The sequence below is a fragment of the Pyxicephalus adspersus genome, chromosome 2 (assembly GCF_032062135.1).
Source record: "Pyxicephalus adspersus chromosome 2, UCB_Pads_2.0, whole genome shotgun sequence".
Classification (NCBI taxonomy): domain Eukaryota; kingdom Metazoa; phylum Chordata; class Amphibia; order Anura; family Pyxicephalidae; genus Pyxicephalus; species Pyxicephalus adspersus.
This window is the reverse complement of record NC_092859.1, coordinates 34,035,372-34,052,453: the sequence shown is the minus strand read 5'-3', so window position 1 is coordinate 34,052,453 and position 17,082 is coordinate 34,035,372. Positions and strand designations below refer to the sequence as shown.

At 36.2% G+C, this 17,082-nt stretch overlaps 1 long non-coding RNA gene across 2 annotated transcripts in view; it reads right to left on the bottom strand.

Annotated features, from left to right (window-relative positions):
* Window positions 1-17,082, bottom strand: part of LOC140323370 (uncharacterized) — a 255,216-nt gene that overhangs the window by 149,437 nt on the left and 88,697 nt on the right. For both annotated transcript variants that reach the window (XR_011919363.1, XR_011919362.1), the window contains exon 2: window positions 5,174-5,229. This is a non-coding gene — a long non-coding RNA (uncharacterized lncRNA). The remainder of the gene's footprint in view (window positions 1-5,173; window positions 5,230-17,082) is intronic.

Sequence of the window (17,082 nt, the reverse complement as noted above, 5' to 3'; positions counted from 1 at the left end):
CACAGAGCCTCCTGGGATACCTACGTCAGGCATCCCGGGAGGATCTTGGGTGCTCCTTCTACGCATGCCCAATCATCTCGGGCATGCACAGGAGCCTTTTTGCTCAAGGAGAAAATTTTGCCGATCTCACACACACACACAGTAAGATCTGCAAATTTTTTTTCACCCGATCTCATGCCTGGGTTGGGTGACATAGGATGAAGAACCCAAAAGAGTGGACGAAGATGGCGGCGCCCAGAGCGCCGGCTCCGGGAAGGATGCCTGGATGACCCAGGACCAGATGCCTGATCGGACTGCCCTGCTGGATTGAAGGTGTGTTTTTTTTTGTGTGTGTTTTGAGTATAGTTCCTCTTTAAGTAGTAAGAGTAGGGTTGGTTGTTGGAAAGTTCTGTCACTAGGTACCAGGTCATTTCTAGCAAGGTACAGTTCTGCCACTAGAAAGCAGTTCATTACTAGAAAGGCTCATTTTGTTATTCACTAGGTGCAAGATCATCAGTACAGTTTTGTCACAAGGCAGACGTTTATTCCTAGAAGGGCACAGTTCTGTCACTAGGCACCAGGTAATTCTTCATTAATTCAAAGTTCATTATAATGAGTGTAAGGTTCTGTCAGTAGACATATGTTCATTAGTAAAAGGATCCAGTTCTGTTCCTAGGCACCAGAAGGGTCAGTTGTTTTACTAGGCACAAGCTCATTACTATAAGGGCACCGTTCTGTCACTAGGCACAAATGTATTACTAGCAGGGCTCAGCCCTGTCACTAGACAATGGTTCATTACAAGATCTTGTCTTGTCAACTTGTCTTACTAAGAACACGTTTTCTAGAAAGGTCCCAGTTTTGTCACAGAGCACACGTTATTAGCAGAAGTGATTATATGTCACCAGTAACTATTTGATAATAGAATGTTCAGTTTTTGTTGCTAGGTACTAGTAGCTATCAAAATAACATATGGTATGCTACTGTGCAACTGCTTGCTAATTATTTAATATCAAAAAGTTGGATTAAAGCCAACAAGTGTATAAGATGCCTGTGAGAGTGACGGTGAAAGACAGAAAGTTACCCTTTTTCTCTGTAATTGTATTTTGGGTACATTGTGCTTTACCTGCTAGTTTATACAGTCCTGAGGATCTTGAAAAATGAAAGATAAAGGTGATTGTTCCTATGTGGAGAGTTATGCGTATTTGTTATAATTGACCATCAGTATGGTTAGTCTCTCTTTGCTTTGTAAATGGCTTAAAGGAAACCTATTAAACTGAAGTAATGGCCAGCATATTTCGTCAGAAATAATCTATTATTCTAGCACTGTCTTCACTCCGTCCATTGTTGCTGAGGTATTTATTATCTGTGTTTGGGCATTTAGAAGTCACTTGTGTTATAGTGGTACATCGAGGGCACCACTGGTTTTCCTTGTAAAGGTAACTTGACAAACTCTTAAGCTGCCTGTCATAGAGTTTATTACCTTGTAGATTAACTTGTACCAGTGATTGGAAAGACCATAGCTATGGACTTCATTTGAACTCCTGCCCTGACCACTGTTGTTTTTCCAATGTGCTCTTTACTCTAATTTTGAAGTTTGGTTCCAGTTATTCCTGGCAACAATCTCTGGCTACACTTTGAAGCAACACTTCTGTCCCACTTTCTAATTCTTTTCCCCTTTTGTTCATTAACTTGATTGTGATTAGGAATATGCCTATTGACTGGTATTGTTTCTTTGCTCATCTAGCTTCAGGTGGCCACTAAAAAGACCAAATGACCACTTTGGTAGTACTTGTTACATATGTTCTAGACCTAGCATCAGGTGATTTGGGAAAACATTTTCTATCCGGATGATGGCACTCAGTATCATTGACTGTTAATGCTCTTCAAACTAGCACACAGTCTGATTTTTATCCAAGAGCCTTACACCGACTAAAAATCGTTTTTCTTCAACACATCTCTAACATTAGATCATAAGTGCTCCCCTTAAACCTGCAAGCTTAAACCTGCAGATAAGTAGTAAAGACATCAGGCAAGACACGGCCTACAGCAAAACAACATAATCTTATTTATTTTCAATAGAATAGAGAACACATAGAACCTTTATAGAACCCTCCAGAACTATATTTTTTTGTTTCACCTATTTTAAAGTTTAATTTATGACACTTTTGCATTATTGACAAACAATATGATCACAGCTTCAAATTAATTTGGTAAGACATTTTAGAATTGGCATTGCAGTACTTCTTCAGTAGGGTATTAAGGAAAAAGAAACTTCATTTGCTATCCTTGTGTCTGCTTTATTTCATTGATTATTTTTCCTGCAGCCAGCTACACCCTGCTAGTGTCACATCTTTCATTCCTACGCCTACACGCATTATTAGAATGATAACAGGGAGAAGACTTAAAAGAGAGATTTAAAGGGTGATCTTCAAACCTTTCACCTTATTAAAGTGCTGCACGGGCATGCAGATCATGTCTGTAGATTAGCAATCGGGAGTATAAACTCCATGACATACATAAATGATAATCCCTGCTTAAGAAAACATTCTTTCAGTAATGTGTATTGTCATTATTCACAGATTTAAAAAGCCCAAACTGCACTTCAAATAGTGCCCCTGCCATAGTAAAAATAAAGAAATCATCCTTGGTCGTAGGACTTGCCTCACCCTTGGCAATATTCCCCATAATAGTTCAATTTTGCATATTTGAGGCAATTCTGCCTCAGTCATCCTGGCTAGATGTCGCCCAGTCATTTACCTAGAAGATTGAGGACATACTGAGTACAAGGTGTCAGGTGCCTCACTGTGTTATAATGCAGAAAGCAGAATTGCCATTGCCCTGTATGTCAGCACAGATCTTTGCATCCATGGGGACTTCCCAGCATCAGAAAAAAGATGGAGGACCATGTGACTTTTCTGATAAAGGTGAGTACACAAAAGATTTTTTTTTTTTTTTTTTAAGTATGTGATTGGTGTAAAGGAGACATAAAAGGAGAAAAGGAGTGCAGAAGAAGAAGAAAAGAGGCTGGAGTTGTGTTTTAAATATTGCAACTTGTGGATGCCCTCCTTGTTGAAAAATTGAATTTTCAGCCAACACTATTCAGGTTTTTAAATTGACTCTTCATCAAGGATAGCCAGCAATTCTATATCTACATTGACTTTAAAGTTGCAATTTGCAATTACTTAAATTAAAATAAATTGTCATAGTTTGAAACATTAATACATTTTACAGTTTTTTGTTATTATTATTGATTAATACTAATTATACTAATATATATAATTTTATGATGTATTGAAATCTTCATATACTTTACGTCTGTTGTAGCCCAGAAGAGAGGTTTTGGTTTTGTTTATTCATTTTAAAACTGTATAATTTTATAAAACTTTGTCATGCTTGTAAGGATTTCCACAGTGGAGAATGTACTAATAAGTGGGGAGTTCCCCAATGTTTCACCTCTATTCTAGCCTTTTGATAGGTAGAAAGACACAATCGGCTACAGAATAATCGTAGCACTACATTGTCCAATAGAAGAATAGTGTTTTACAGAATCATTTTCCTATGAGAAGCACAGTCATGCATATCCCTTAACCCAGGCTCTATAGCTTCATGTTTCTATTTATACTATAAAGTGGAAATTGTTTGGCACAACTTTAAAAATGATTCATGCAGGAAGTCATAAAAAAAAGCTAACATGCTTAATTTTCAAGTCATTTCCCCAGTAGGACAATGGGAGTTTAGAGATTGATGCACAATGATAGCAGTTAGCGCTAAACAAAACAGGGAGGGGCACCGGGAACAACTTCCACGTTTTCTCCTTAGTCTGTGGATCCTACACTGTACAGCTGTTTTCATGTATACAAAAAGTTCTGAACAACTCTTCTAGGCCAGGGTTGTCATTAACCCAATGTGTGCCTGGCTAATAGAAATATTTTTACAATTCAGAAACAATATAAAGTAAAAAGAAAATCATACATGCTTTTTGTAAAATATTTAATGTTAATCTGGAATATTGGTGCTGTTACCAGTTAGGTTAAGTTTAGGTTTCAGTGTGGTTCCTACTCCCTCATGCTCCCGGTTCAGACACTACATTACAGCATCACACTTGCAACCACGCATTATAAATAAATGGGGACAGTAGTGACTACTGTCCAATGTTGAAATGCTGGTTCATTAAGAACCAGTAGCATGTTGTAGTAGCAAAGTGTCTGCCAGGTGTTTACTGTAAGGAGCAACCCAGAAATGCATATTCACACTACCTGTTTGTTTTATAATGTGCAGACACTGTAATGACTTGACATAGGTAGTTGCTTTTGGTGCAAATAAACATCTCAGCATAAAAAATGTCAGTGGTTAACTTAGCAGTTAACTTAGAGTTGGGTTATGGGGCTAAAAATAAGTCAACAGTTGGCTGGGTAGGGTAAGTTTTCAGGTTTTAAGGGTCAGTCTTCAGATATTCAATTGTCTCTTACCTAATGAGCAGTAAATATATAAAAAGCAATAAAATAGCCTCCACTGATCTCTGTAGCTGCAGGCAATGTACCACAATTCTTCCTTAAAATTTGTGGCCAAATCCTCCCAATTTTACTTTCACTGTCTTGTAGCAATAACTTGGTAGCCTGCCAGCCTTCTCATTTCTAATGTTAAATACTGTACTGGCAGGTCATGGCACCGCTTTTTCCTGTCAATGCATGAGACTCCTTTTTTTGACCCACTGTAATCCTAACTAGCCAACCAGTAGCCAACTAGTATTAAAATAAAGAAAATGAACAAAAATTAATTTGGATCGGTGCAGATCCACCCCAGCTGCAGATGTAGTACAACCTTTGGGCGGTGAAGGTTGACTTTTGCCTACAATATCCATGCGTGTCTTGGTACATTTAAAAAAGGACCTTGCCCCTGAACAGCCAAAAACTAATAGATATGGTGACAGTGTATGTGGACACCAAAAGATATACCCAACAAAGTAGACAGAAAGTGTAGGAAGGACAAGGTAAAGGTAAACTGGTGTTGGGTTAGGAGTTTAACCCAAAATTTAAGTTAGGCTAAATTTTAAGCCAAAAGGCTTAAAACACAAAATGTTAGAACTCCTGTCAGTTTTTTATTTCCACTTTGGGAGGATTCTCCATCTCTATTTATCAGGGACAACTGCATTACAACTGTTTAAAGTTAGGGTGTCAGTATTTTGGTGACTTACCATTGATGCAGTAAGCGACCACATGTGTATAGACACTGAACTCCAATTTAGTTAATCTGTAAAAAAATAAAATAAAATCATACAGCGTAAAATAAATAAATAATAAACAGTAATTCAGAATCCAGTCTAGGCACAATGGGGTTCTCTCTCCACCCTCTGGCACTGGTACACACTGGCTCATTGATGCATACTTACAACAACATTTGTCACAACAATATGTTTTGTGCTTTGCTGCTGAGGAGCAGACACAAATATTTAAAGTGTATTCACTCTAAATCCAACCTTTTTTCTCAATATTAGTTTTGGATACATTAGGGAATGACCATTTTTTTCTCTGTCTCTGTATTGTTGGGAAGATATTTCTTTCTTTTCTATCCAAGAGGCACAGCTGGAAGTAAGAGGAAAATCCCATAAGTGATGTGATATCTCCTTTTGTCATTAGAACAGGTTTCCCAATTAAAAGATTCTCCTGTTCACAATAAAGAGGTGAATACCTACACTGGACCTACGTGGTCCCAACACTACAACAATGTGTCAAAAACAAAACAAAAATGCTTTAACTTTAACATATATTTTCAGCAGGGCCCCAGCATAATGTAATTCATGTAAAACATATAAATATATTCCTGTTGTGACAGGGGTACATTATGCTGCTATATTTGAAACTATACAATAGTACAATTAAGCAGCAATTGCCACTTATGGTCCTGCCAAAAAGCGAGATGTCGACATAGATGAGGGTTACCGATGGAAGGAAGTTAACAAATAAATACAAATAGAAACTATCACTAGGGAAACCTTACTGCCATATCACAAAGAAAAGGTTTAATGGTTTTGTGTCAATAATTCTAAGAAAGAGATAATAGCAGCACCCAACTTGGCAGGATTGGTAGGAAGTTACAGTGACGTTAATGTTATCTTGAAAGGACCCCGTCACCGAGGTCTGCGTGAATATTTTGTATTTTTTTCATTAATTAGGCAAAATTATTAGATCTTATTTTTTTGTATGCATTTATATAGTGACTAAAATATTTATAGTGCAGCATGATGTTAAAGGAAAATGTTTAATATAAAACGTTCAATCTTAGATGATACAGTGCGTCTTATATGTTATCTCAATCACCTTGCACAGCTAGATGCCCTGACAGATAATTTCTTACTGTTGCCGGTATCTTTAAATTGACCCTTTTTTCTGTGCCCATGCAAAAAATATGCCACCTTACCATCCACTTAACGTGCCTTATCTTTCCCACCTTATTCCACTACAAAATGAAAGCAAACCTGAACTAAACTAAACTATATTTCATCTGCCATCTTTTACATACTGAAATAACATTGTTTTCCTAGTGTACAATGTCATCTCTCCTAGTTAGACAGATGCAGGATATGTTGTCCCTGTTTCATGGGGGCTGCCATCTTGGTTTCTGATGATTCTCTAAATAACATTTCCTGCATAGCTCATGAATCTATCACAGCTTGCCAGACTCTAAAGATACGGTATACTGTTCTCCACTAATCTTCTCTTAGATAAAAATGTTTCTTCATCCTTGTTGTGACCTTCTAATGTTATGTGTCAGACACACTGACAGTTGACAGTGACAGTAGTTGATATTTTTTAAAAACATCTTGCAATGTGAAGAACAAATGATATGTGTGGAATTGTCTTTGTAATGAAAACTCACCTAAGTTCAGGTACACTTTAAATAGCCCAAATGTGATCATGTGACCTACTACTTCTATCTCATGTGACAGCATTAGGTGGCTTTTAAATGATCAGCACTGTCATGTGGGACCAGGAAAGGATTCCATAACCTAGTGTATGCTGCAAAAAGTTTGTTTGGACATTACAGTGTTTTTTTTTTTTTTTTTTTTTTTTTGAACGGCCAAAGAGAACACAAAAAAGAGGACTCCCTAGCAGTGAAACAGACGGCAATACCCCCCTCTCCCACATCTTTATATGTTCAGGTTACTACAATCATCAGGGCTAAAGGGGAGTGAGGGGAACATAAAAAATGTTTGCGTTGCCACCAGAACTAGTATAGAATGGACACCGGTCTAAAAGGTCAGCTATAAGTTTAATATGTCATATTATATTACATATAATATATAATATAATATCAGTTTAGTCATGTCTAATGTGGTGGACTGATGTTACAATTGTCCAAGATGACTTAACAATATCACATCCATCAACTACATCAACTGTTGTATTTGATGTTACCTTGCATGCATCTTAACATCTTTAGAATTTTTTTTTATACTTAACATGAATTTCCAACCATAACCTATGTCTTTTTGGACAAAATATAGAATGGTACAACCCTAGTCAGTTTGTTACTGTTATTTCCCCTTACTTATGTCTATGACAACACAGGAAGTGATCAGAACCATTCAACTGCAGCACTGTAGTGCTAGAGTAGTAGTATGACTCATAGGACCAAAAGCATATACAGTATGTTAACTGTATAACACTGCTTCAGATGACATCTAGACTTTTATTAGATTCCACTGCTATCACCTGGTGCACTCATTTTTAATACTATTTTTATTATTTTACCTTTTGTATACAGAAAAATTATGATATAAAACTCTAAAAGGATTTTATGCATAAGTGCATTTTATCTGTTACTTTTATGTAATATTAATACTATTTCTATCATCATTTGGTTTACATAAACATTTTTTTAATCTTCTGAAGCCCTGATGAAGGACAGTTGTGCACTATGAGGTGTGGATCTTGTGGAGGGCATGGTACCTAGTAGGTTTTTGGACTGTCCAAGTTATCCTCACTTTTTTCTACATAATTTTAAAAATGATGATAGATGGGTCAGACATCTTTGTTCTAAAATTTTACCACTTAAACATTGGACTTTTGAGGTCAACGCTGAATCATAAAGCATCCTGAGGAAGCCACACAAATAAAGTTCGATTTTTCTGACCAGAAATGGAAACTGACCCAAGCAGGATGGAGTGACCCTTTAAATGCAAACTACCTGTAGATGTAACATAAATGTTCCTGTAACCTGACAAATATATGTTTGTCTACTTCCTTACACTGGCAATAACATGAATATAAATGTGAGAGAATACAGATAGTGAAACCTGACTATGGTTCTAAGACAAGTTGGAACTTCACTTTCCTTACAGTGGTATCCACAAGTATTGACTACACCCTTCTTCTATTTCCTAATGTACAGTGCAAAGGCATGATAACAATTCCATGCCAAAAAAGTGCATGATTTTTATAACTCCCACATTATCATAATTGGTGAAGACAGACAACATGTCCAGTTTTAAAGATCTCACAAGGTAGAAGGGCTCCGGCCTCTACAGTTTACTTAATATGCAGAGGTTTAGGATAGCTGTGAGATTAAAAATAATCAAGTATTGTTACTTATTAAACCTTGTGTGAAGGATACTAAGAATGGCACATGGGGATGTTCTATTTAATATACCTTACAAAGGTTAATGGCAAAGTCACCACTTGGCTCCTCTGTTAGAACAACTTTTAGGTGTAAAGAAAAATAGATGTTGCAAAACAGGAATGTGGAGAGGGCATCATAAAGAATGCCATAGAATGAGAACTATTCAGGTCTATGCAACACTGAAAGTGGTGGTATGGTATCATTATTTCCATCAATAATATCAATATTAATAATTATTATTTTTAGGCAGTATTTAAATAAAGTCAACATATTATATAGCGCTGTACCTTACAAAGGCGTTGCAAGTGACAGACTAATACAAACAATGACACAGGCAAAGAAGACACCAATGACATTTGGTGTCAGTTATTATATAAGGGTGACATTCTTCCCACTGGCCAGCAATGTAAGAGGCATTCTTCCTACTGACCACCACACTAATTTACTATGAGATTTAGTAATTATAGCAGGGGATCCCGAAGCCACAAAGGTGTTTTTAAGGGTTCCCTTTGAAAGACAAAGAAAATTTGTTTTAGATGACAGACTTTTTTTTGAATGGAAGCATTCATTAAATGAAATACAGGCAGTCCCTGGGTTAAGGACATCCGACATACGGACGCCTCCTAGATAGGAACAAACGGGGCTTCCCTGCTCATTCTGTGCAGAAAGGAGGCTGGAGAGGACGGTTTGCATGACTTGCTGCAAAAATCTTTTGCTAAACACAGCTGAGGATGTGGGTGATCTTAGGGGACTGAGCTCTTTCTGCTGCCTCTTGTAACTCTTTTATGACCAAAACAAACTCTGCAGTTGTTTCTTTTTGCATATCAAAGCACAGCTTGCTCCAGAAGGTAAAGAATGTCTAGGCTCTATAAACTTTTATGGATTTTGAGGATTTTTTACAGTAACTGACACCACGCTGTCTAATAATATGTTGAGACAAACATCTGTCCTTATTGCATTTGATAAAATAATGTACATGTTCCGACTTACATACAAATTCAACTTAAGAACAAACCTACAGTCCCTATCTCGTATGTAACCCGAGGACTACCTGTATCATTAAAAGTGTATATTAACTAGTTAAGGCACCATGGTTTCATTTCTAATCCCACATTGGTATAGTTTGTCCGTTCGAGTGTAGCATTTTGGAATTTTAGGCTCTGTGTATGCTCTTCCTTACAAGAAGTAGTTTCCCTGTTTTGGTTATATTGGAAAGAATACCACATGCAACATATATAATCGAGAAAAGGGATTTCAGAGAGATAAGCTTATGGAGGTCATCATAATTTTCACATAAGCTTTAGAAAAGCTTTATTTCTAGACAGATCATTCTCCAGTCTAGACCTTAAGTAACTAAAATTAAACATCTGGATGTTAGGGAACATATGGATTTTCTTCTACAACAATTTTCTCAAATGTTTGTTTTATTCCCCTTCCTTCCCTTTAGATACTCCAGAAACACTACTAGACTAGTCCCAGCAGTAAAAAAAAAAAAAAAAAGCTGGGATGGAAGATGGAAGGAGTGGAGGAAGTGTCAGCTGTAAAGGAAGAAAGTTCATCCCATGTCTTTGACACCCCACTGCAGACGTTATTTCCTCTTCCATGATAAGGACTGAGAAGACATTTGTTTGACAAGCAGGAATGTAAGTAGGGTCTTAATGCCGCGACTTTGTTGTATGTATGTCTGAAAGAGTTGAACAGGCTTGTTAGTAGAATGATGGTAAGAACTTTCTGCCATCAAGGATAGGGAAATTTGATTGAACCTATATTTTCAAATGACTTCAAACATTTCCCATCCGGATCAGCTGTCTACAGCTGCTCTCCTGGCTGAAGAGATGAGGGGAAGAGGATGGTTTTGTGCTAAGAAATGTCACTCGTGTCCTCACCTGACCTTAAAAGCATCACAGTACTGTTTGACTAAGAAGATATTAACAAGTACACCACTTAGTATAGACATCATATGATGCTGCTATTGTGCTGGGCAGAAGTTACTTGGCAACAGTTCTATTTTATTTTCAGACTTGGAAAACTGAAGTGATCCTAAAATTGCTCAAAAATTGCAAAATGGAAGGCATATTCTACCTCTTTCTCCCTATAGGCTTGATACTATAGTAAGTAATGAAATTCCAAGTTACCTATAACAATGGTAAATTGTAAAGCAGAGCTCCAGCCAAAAATAGCTAGATAAAAAACAGCATATGTTAGGTAAAATGTAAAAAAACCAACTTTTCCTGAAATATTCAGCTGTGATTTAGAGAATTCACCTGCAGTACTTTTTCTGGCCAGTAGATGTCTTTGGTCTGATGACCAACATTATTCAACCCACTTTTTCTGATCCCAGGTTGTTCTGAACCTGCTCCAGACTGTTACTGGAACAGAACTGAGTTGCTCCTTGTTTTGCTATATCTTTTCACATTTACATTTTAAAACTACAAATTTAAAAAATGTGAATTATTTTTTAAAGTACACATTAAAAGTAAAACATGCACGAAACAGGATCAAACAGAAACCTTCTGTCAACCATTTTACATGCTAGGAGCATGTACGTTTTCATGCGACTTTTGACTTAGGCTTGCCTTTAGAGATTTTTCTAAAAATGACAGGAGAAGAGGGATGTCCCCTCGTGTACATAAACCTGAAGATACATACTGTAGATGTACCAGCAGAGATTTCTTAGAAATAGAATGTTTCCTGTAACTTTGTTGAGATAAGTTTGATAAATTTAATCTTCTGCACATCTCATTTCGGTTTGTATTCAAAAATTAGTAGATGAATAAATGCAAATATCCTGAAAAATGTTTGATAATTTGTTTGGGAAAATCCTATAGAAGATACATACATTGTTGCCAAACACAGAACTTTTCATCATTAAAAAATATAATAATGATATATGGGGAAACAACACTTATACCTTCTGTTTCATTATCATAAGAGGTGGAAGGAATAAGACAATTTTTATTCTTTCTAAAGCAAGACCTTACATTTACGCCTCCCCCCTTCCTGTTTTTATTATACAGAGATACTAAAAAATAACATAATGCAAATATTGAATTTTTTTTTTTTTGGGAATGTGGGAGGAAACCAGAGTACCCAAGGGAAACCCTTTATATATTTACCTAAAGTTCAAAACGAGCAAAAAGTAACACAAAATGTAACATCACCAATACCCGAAATAGCTGTTGGTGTTTAAACTATAGCAAACTTTTAAGGCAAAAGGCCTTTATTGTCAGACTAGTTATACACTTGAGTACTGGACTGTATTAGCATACTCACAAAAATAGTTTTACAGGGCTGACATAATGACAAAAGGAAATAATTTCCTTACACATTTTTGTGGAAGTAACATGGGAAGAGATAAATCTTTGTTATACATTGAAGCAATGCAGTAGTTGTTATACGATGATGTCATATGCTCCCTCTAGTGGAAGCAAGCACAAAGTACAGTTTTAAAACAGCAAAAAGTACAGTAGAGGTGCAGCGCTTGTGAATTTCAGCATTAACTCAGCTACCAGGGAATTGTATTGTTGGATGCTGAGTTAATTATAGGATTCAGCAAGCTGTGTCTTATATCAGCGATTTAACACTATCCATCCTAATGTTTTTCAGAGGAAAAAAAAAACTTTGCTAATATAAAAACTTTTTCACTAATAAATAATACTAAAATTAGGTGCATATATATATATATATATATATATATATATATATATATATATAAATACTGTTTATATATTAACTTTTTATAGATATTTTTCATTTTTTTTTTAAGATGGTTTTTTGTTACTTTGCAAAATTTTCATTTTTACCTTTAGATAAAGAATAAAAAAAATGTTTGTTACGAACATCAAGACGTTTCATTATATATTTTCATGAGATTGTCATGGGCTTTGTGTCTTTTAATAAAGTCTACATTTGCACTTTGGATTGATCATTGCCTGCAGATGTCTCAGTATGTTCTACTGCCACCGACTGATACAATATTTATTAGCATGTGAAATTACATTGTGTGTGTGTGAGTGTGTATAATATATAGGTTTTTTGTCTTTGTGTATATATAAATATATAGAAAGCCACAAAAGCGGGTTTCTAACTTTCTGTTGAACTACCACGTCTTACTTTCCTCTTTCCACCACCAAAATGAAAAGACTAATCTTTTTATAGGACTAACTTCAACTAGGACACAGACAGCAACACAGGTTTTTATAAAAAAAATTCTGGAGTGGGACTTAAGAAAAAAAATGACACACCACTGACAGAAACAAAGATTTATTACAGACAAGAGAAGGCATGTTGTAAAAGAAAAATATTAGAGAATGTGGAAAGGAGCAAAAATAAGGGAAAACAGTACTGAGCTTTATCTTTTTTTTATGAAGTTACAGTCCAAGGCTCTCTGAATTGCTAAAAGACTACAAAGTAAATGACACAGAACTACAGGAAAACTCCATTGCTAACATTACTTTGTTGGATAAAGTAGCTTATAATGTATAATATATCCAGGATAAGAAGGGTGGGCACAGGGCAAGTAATTAATGTTACATGTTTCAGCGCTTTCCCAAACAATAAAAAGGGTTTAATATTGCGGTCTTCATCCCTGAATAACAGATGTCACTGTCAATGAGAAAATAGAAATAGAAAACAAGAAATAACACGATAGAGACGGCTGTAAAACACAACTAACTTTTTCATTCTTTACTGAAAATAGACGGAGGCTGAGAAGGGATGAAGGAGAAAGCAGAGTGACATTGAGAAGATGAGCCTACTACAATGCTTCTTTTCCTTTAGCTGTTCATTCACAGTCCTGAAATGGATCCAGGATGACCTGGGCTAAGAAAAAGTGGGTCAAATGATGCTGGCCATCACAAAAGATTATCTATCTGAAAGAAAAAAAAAAGGTCCTTGTGGGAAATCTTTAGACAGAAAAATGCATTTTGCATCATTGATGCAGCAAGCATTTTGGTATCTGTTTCTTTTTGGCGATGGTATCTTTGGTACAACTCTTTTCAGTGGGTTACAGGCAGATATTCGTTCTTCTCCGTGGCATTGCTCCACCATATCTTTCTAGACACACAGCTGCCATACCACTATTAGGGAAGTGTACAAGATGCCAATGCTTGGACTTATATCTGGTGAGAGTAGTAACGGTGGACCCTGTGATCAGACAGTATTCTTTAGCGCCCAACGCAAATTTGTGATCCCCCTCCTCATTATATAAGCAGCAGATGATGCAGATACCTCTTCTGCCTACACCTCAGCCCAGCCATACCCACAAGGACTGTATGGCTGGCTTTACACACTTCATCAGCAATCACTGCTGGAATTCTATTGAACTATATAGGATTTTATCACTAGTCTTCTTATAAAGACTGAAAAATATTTTTCCTTTAAAACAGTGCATCCAAAAAGCAAAAGCAGACACAGGCATCTATCTGTGTTCATAACATTTTTATACATAGCTTGAGTAATTTTTCCATGGGAATCTTTTACTTAACATTCACATGATAAGTCCTCTTTAAATGTATTAATAATGCTACACAGTTGTCCATTTACTCTAACCCTGGAAAATTGAGTCATTAATCTTAGTTTTATCATCGTAAGATCAACTCAGATACAGGAGGCATAGGCCTGAAACATACTGCTCCCCTTCATAATAGTGGGTAGCTCTGAGATTATGGAGAATAATAAATCAGGTCTTTGGCACCACAGACTAGCATGCAAATAGAACTTATGGTTGCCGCTACGTGCCCTGTACACTGGACCTTTCTCATAGCCAAGATAGAGATTACTGACCAGATGCATATGGTTTTTAAATATAACAAAGTGAGACTGTGACTTCGGCATACCCATTTGCAGCTTTTTAGTAATCAAGGTTTAAAGAAACACTCCATGTCAAAAAGGTCAATTTTATCCAAATAATGGCCATTGCCTGTATAAAATGCATTCTTTGTTAATTTTTTTTAGTTTGTTCATATTCCTCCAAATAATGACTTCATGTGTTTACAGTAAAAGGTACTTTTTAAGGCATTTTGCACTTCTAACATATAGGACAGTTTCTTTTCTGTTACAGTAGGTTTCATTGAGCACAGATTCAGCTTCATAGAGACAAGTTCTGGTGTGGAACTCAAGGGGTCTGACAGAGCCCTAACTTGTCCCCATTCTGATAAATTGGAAAAATGATTTTGAGCATGGTATTTCGTACAACATCAGTACCCAACCTCACAAATACTAATTTGGCCGAAAAGACAGGAACTTCAAAAGATACATTCCAAAATCCTATGGACAGCCTTCTCAGCAAAGTGGATAAAAGAAAAAAAAAATATGGATGCCCACAAAGTCCAACAAAGTCATATAGGTGTGATCCCAGCTGTTGGACACATACTGTACCTACAAACCCGGAAAGCAGGACACCTTTTAGCACAGAATATTTAAGCAATAGATACACCATTGCTGCACTCCCTAATTATAAAGATCATGCAACAAAACACTATACCATATTCCATGTAGAAATAATTGGACAACTAGTTGGTCAACTGGGTTTGAAATGGAGAAGATGAGATTTTACAGTGCTGCTTTTCCATTTGCTGTTCATTCACAGTCCTTAAATGGATTCAGGATGCTTCAGCTTTGCCAGTGGTGGAGAAAATTCCTGGACACTAATAACTCTAATGTTCCAACTCCACCTATCCACCTACCTAGTCCACTAAACAATTTATGGTAGAATTAGTCCTAAATTGTATTGATTAAAAGAACAGTACTTATGCCAGTTGCAAGTCTCATTTCTATCCTACTGTGCCACTAAAACATTTGCTTTAAGACATCATTATCAGCTGAGTGTAATGACAGTACACGGGCTGCACTGTGACCATTTAGAGTGTCATTGAAATAGAAAGTTGGTAAACCAGGCTTCAGAAGGGCTGCAAGAAGACAACTTTAAGTCAGTAAACTATGATGTATATTCAAATAGTCATTAAGACAATGTTTTTCAGCCATGCAAGTTCCACTGGCTGAAATATTAGTCTTTATGGATGATCATTGTAGATTATTTCATTGAATGTTATGTCCTGCAGTGCAGTAATAAAAAAAACTAATCAGAGACAACAAATTCCAACGACAACCCAAAATAGATTTCCTGTATTTTTTACTGGAATTGTCATTGAATGTGAACACTACATGGTACTTAAGAGTTTTGCTAATAACAGCATGCAGATGGGAAACACACTCTATACAGTAAACGTCTATTATGTCCACTTTTTCTTTACTAGAAAAAGATATGATCTGGTCTTCCGCAACTACCAACAATTTCCACAAAGGAATAATGCAGATTGTTTATTGCAGAATATATTAATATATATTTAGTTACTAATAGTAGCAAGTTCAGTGAGTGCTTGCTTTTCCATTTGAATAGGGCAATGTACCCCTACACTAACTTTCCCAGTAACTAGCACTACCTAAATCCCAGTAATTAGCACTACCTAAATCCCTAACATTATCTCCCTCTTGCCTAGATTTTATCTCCTGTTTCATACTTGCATCCTTTGTAACAGAGACCAATGCTTCCTGAATTGTAAAATCCCAGGATCTAAACTCTAAGTTTTACTGTTTTGTCAGTTTGCACCTTATTGGTGCAGTGCAGAGTAAAAAATAGTGGAAATTTCAATTTTTGTTCTTGTGTCATTTAGTGTCACATTTCCCCATTAAATTACCCAGTACAATGTTGCTAAATCATTTGGTGGTATTCCCATATACCATTTTGCTGCATTCAGCTGCTGAGGTTGCTCTCCAGGGACCAGAACATGTCACCAGAAATATTCCCTTATTGCTTCAATAGTGTTATGATTCAGTAAATTTTTAATTTCAGAATTGTTAGACCTGTTTGGCCAAATGATCCTTGAACCAAACTAAAGCAAATTCTAGCATCCTTATCTAATAATAGTAAAACAATAAGAGTACTGGATCAGCAGTTACAGTTTTGCATGTACCACTGGTTGAGGGAAGCAGCAGTGAGCAATGTTTAAGAAAACACACCAACCATATTAACTTATTAGACAATGGGCCTGATTTATTAAAGCTCTGGAATGGAAACCTGGAATACATTTCTTAAAAGTAATTTGCTATTTCAATCCTGGACCAGATTAATTCCAGGTTTGCTGTATTACCCAGGTTCACTGATGAAAGTTTTGGAGAGCTTTAATAAATCAGGCCCATTGAGTTCAAGCTCTTCATTGCTAACAAAGTGATTCCACTTTGTTAGCTTTACTGCTGCTGTTTCCATGAACATCTAACAGTGTTATCAGCCTGAAAATAACATAATGTCCCATGGAATATCATCAGGTGGTTTGCCAGGATAGTAAATTCACTAAAATGCTACTAGAAGAAATAACAAAACAAAAAAATAATTTGTATATCATGAAAAATGTGAAAGTCGTGTAAAAATGACTTACAACTAAATATTGTAACACTTAGTATGTAAACATCAGTACAACCAAAGGT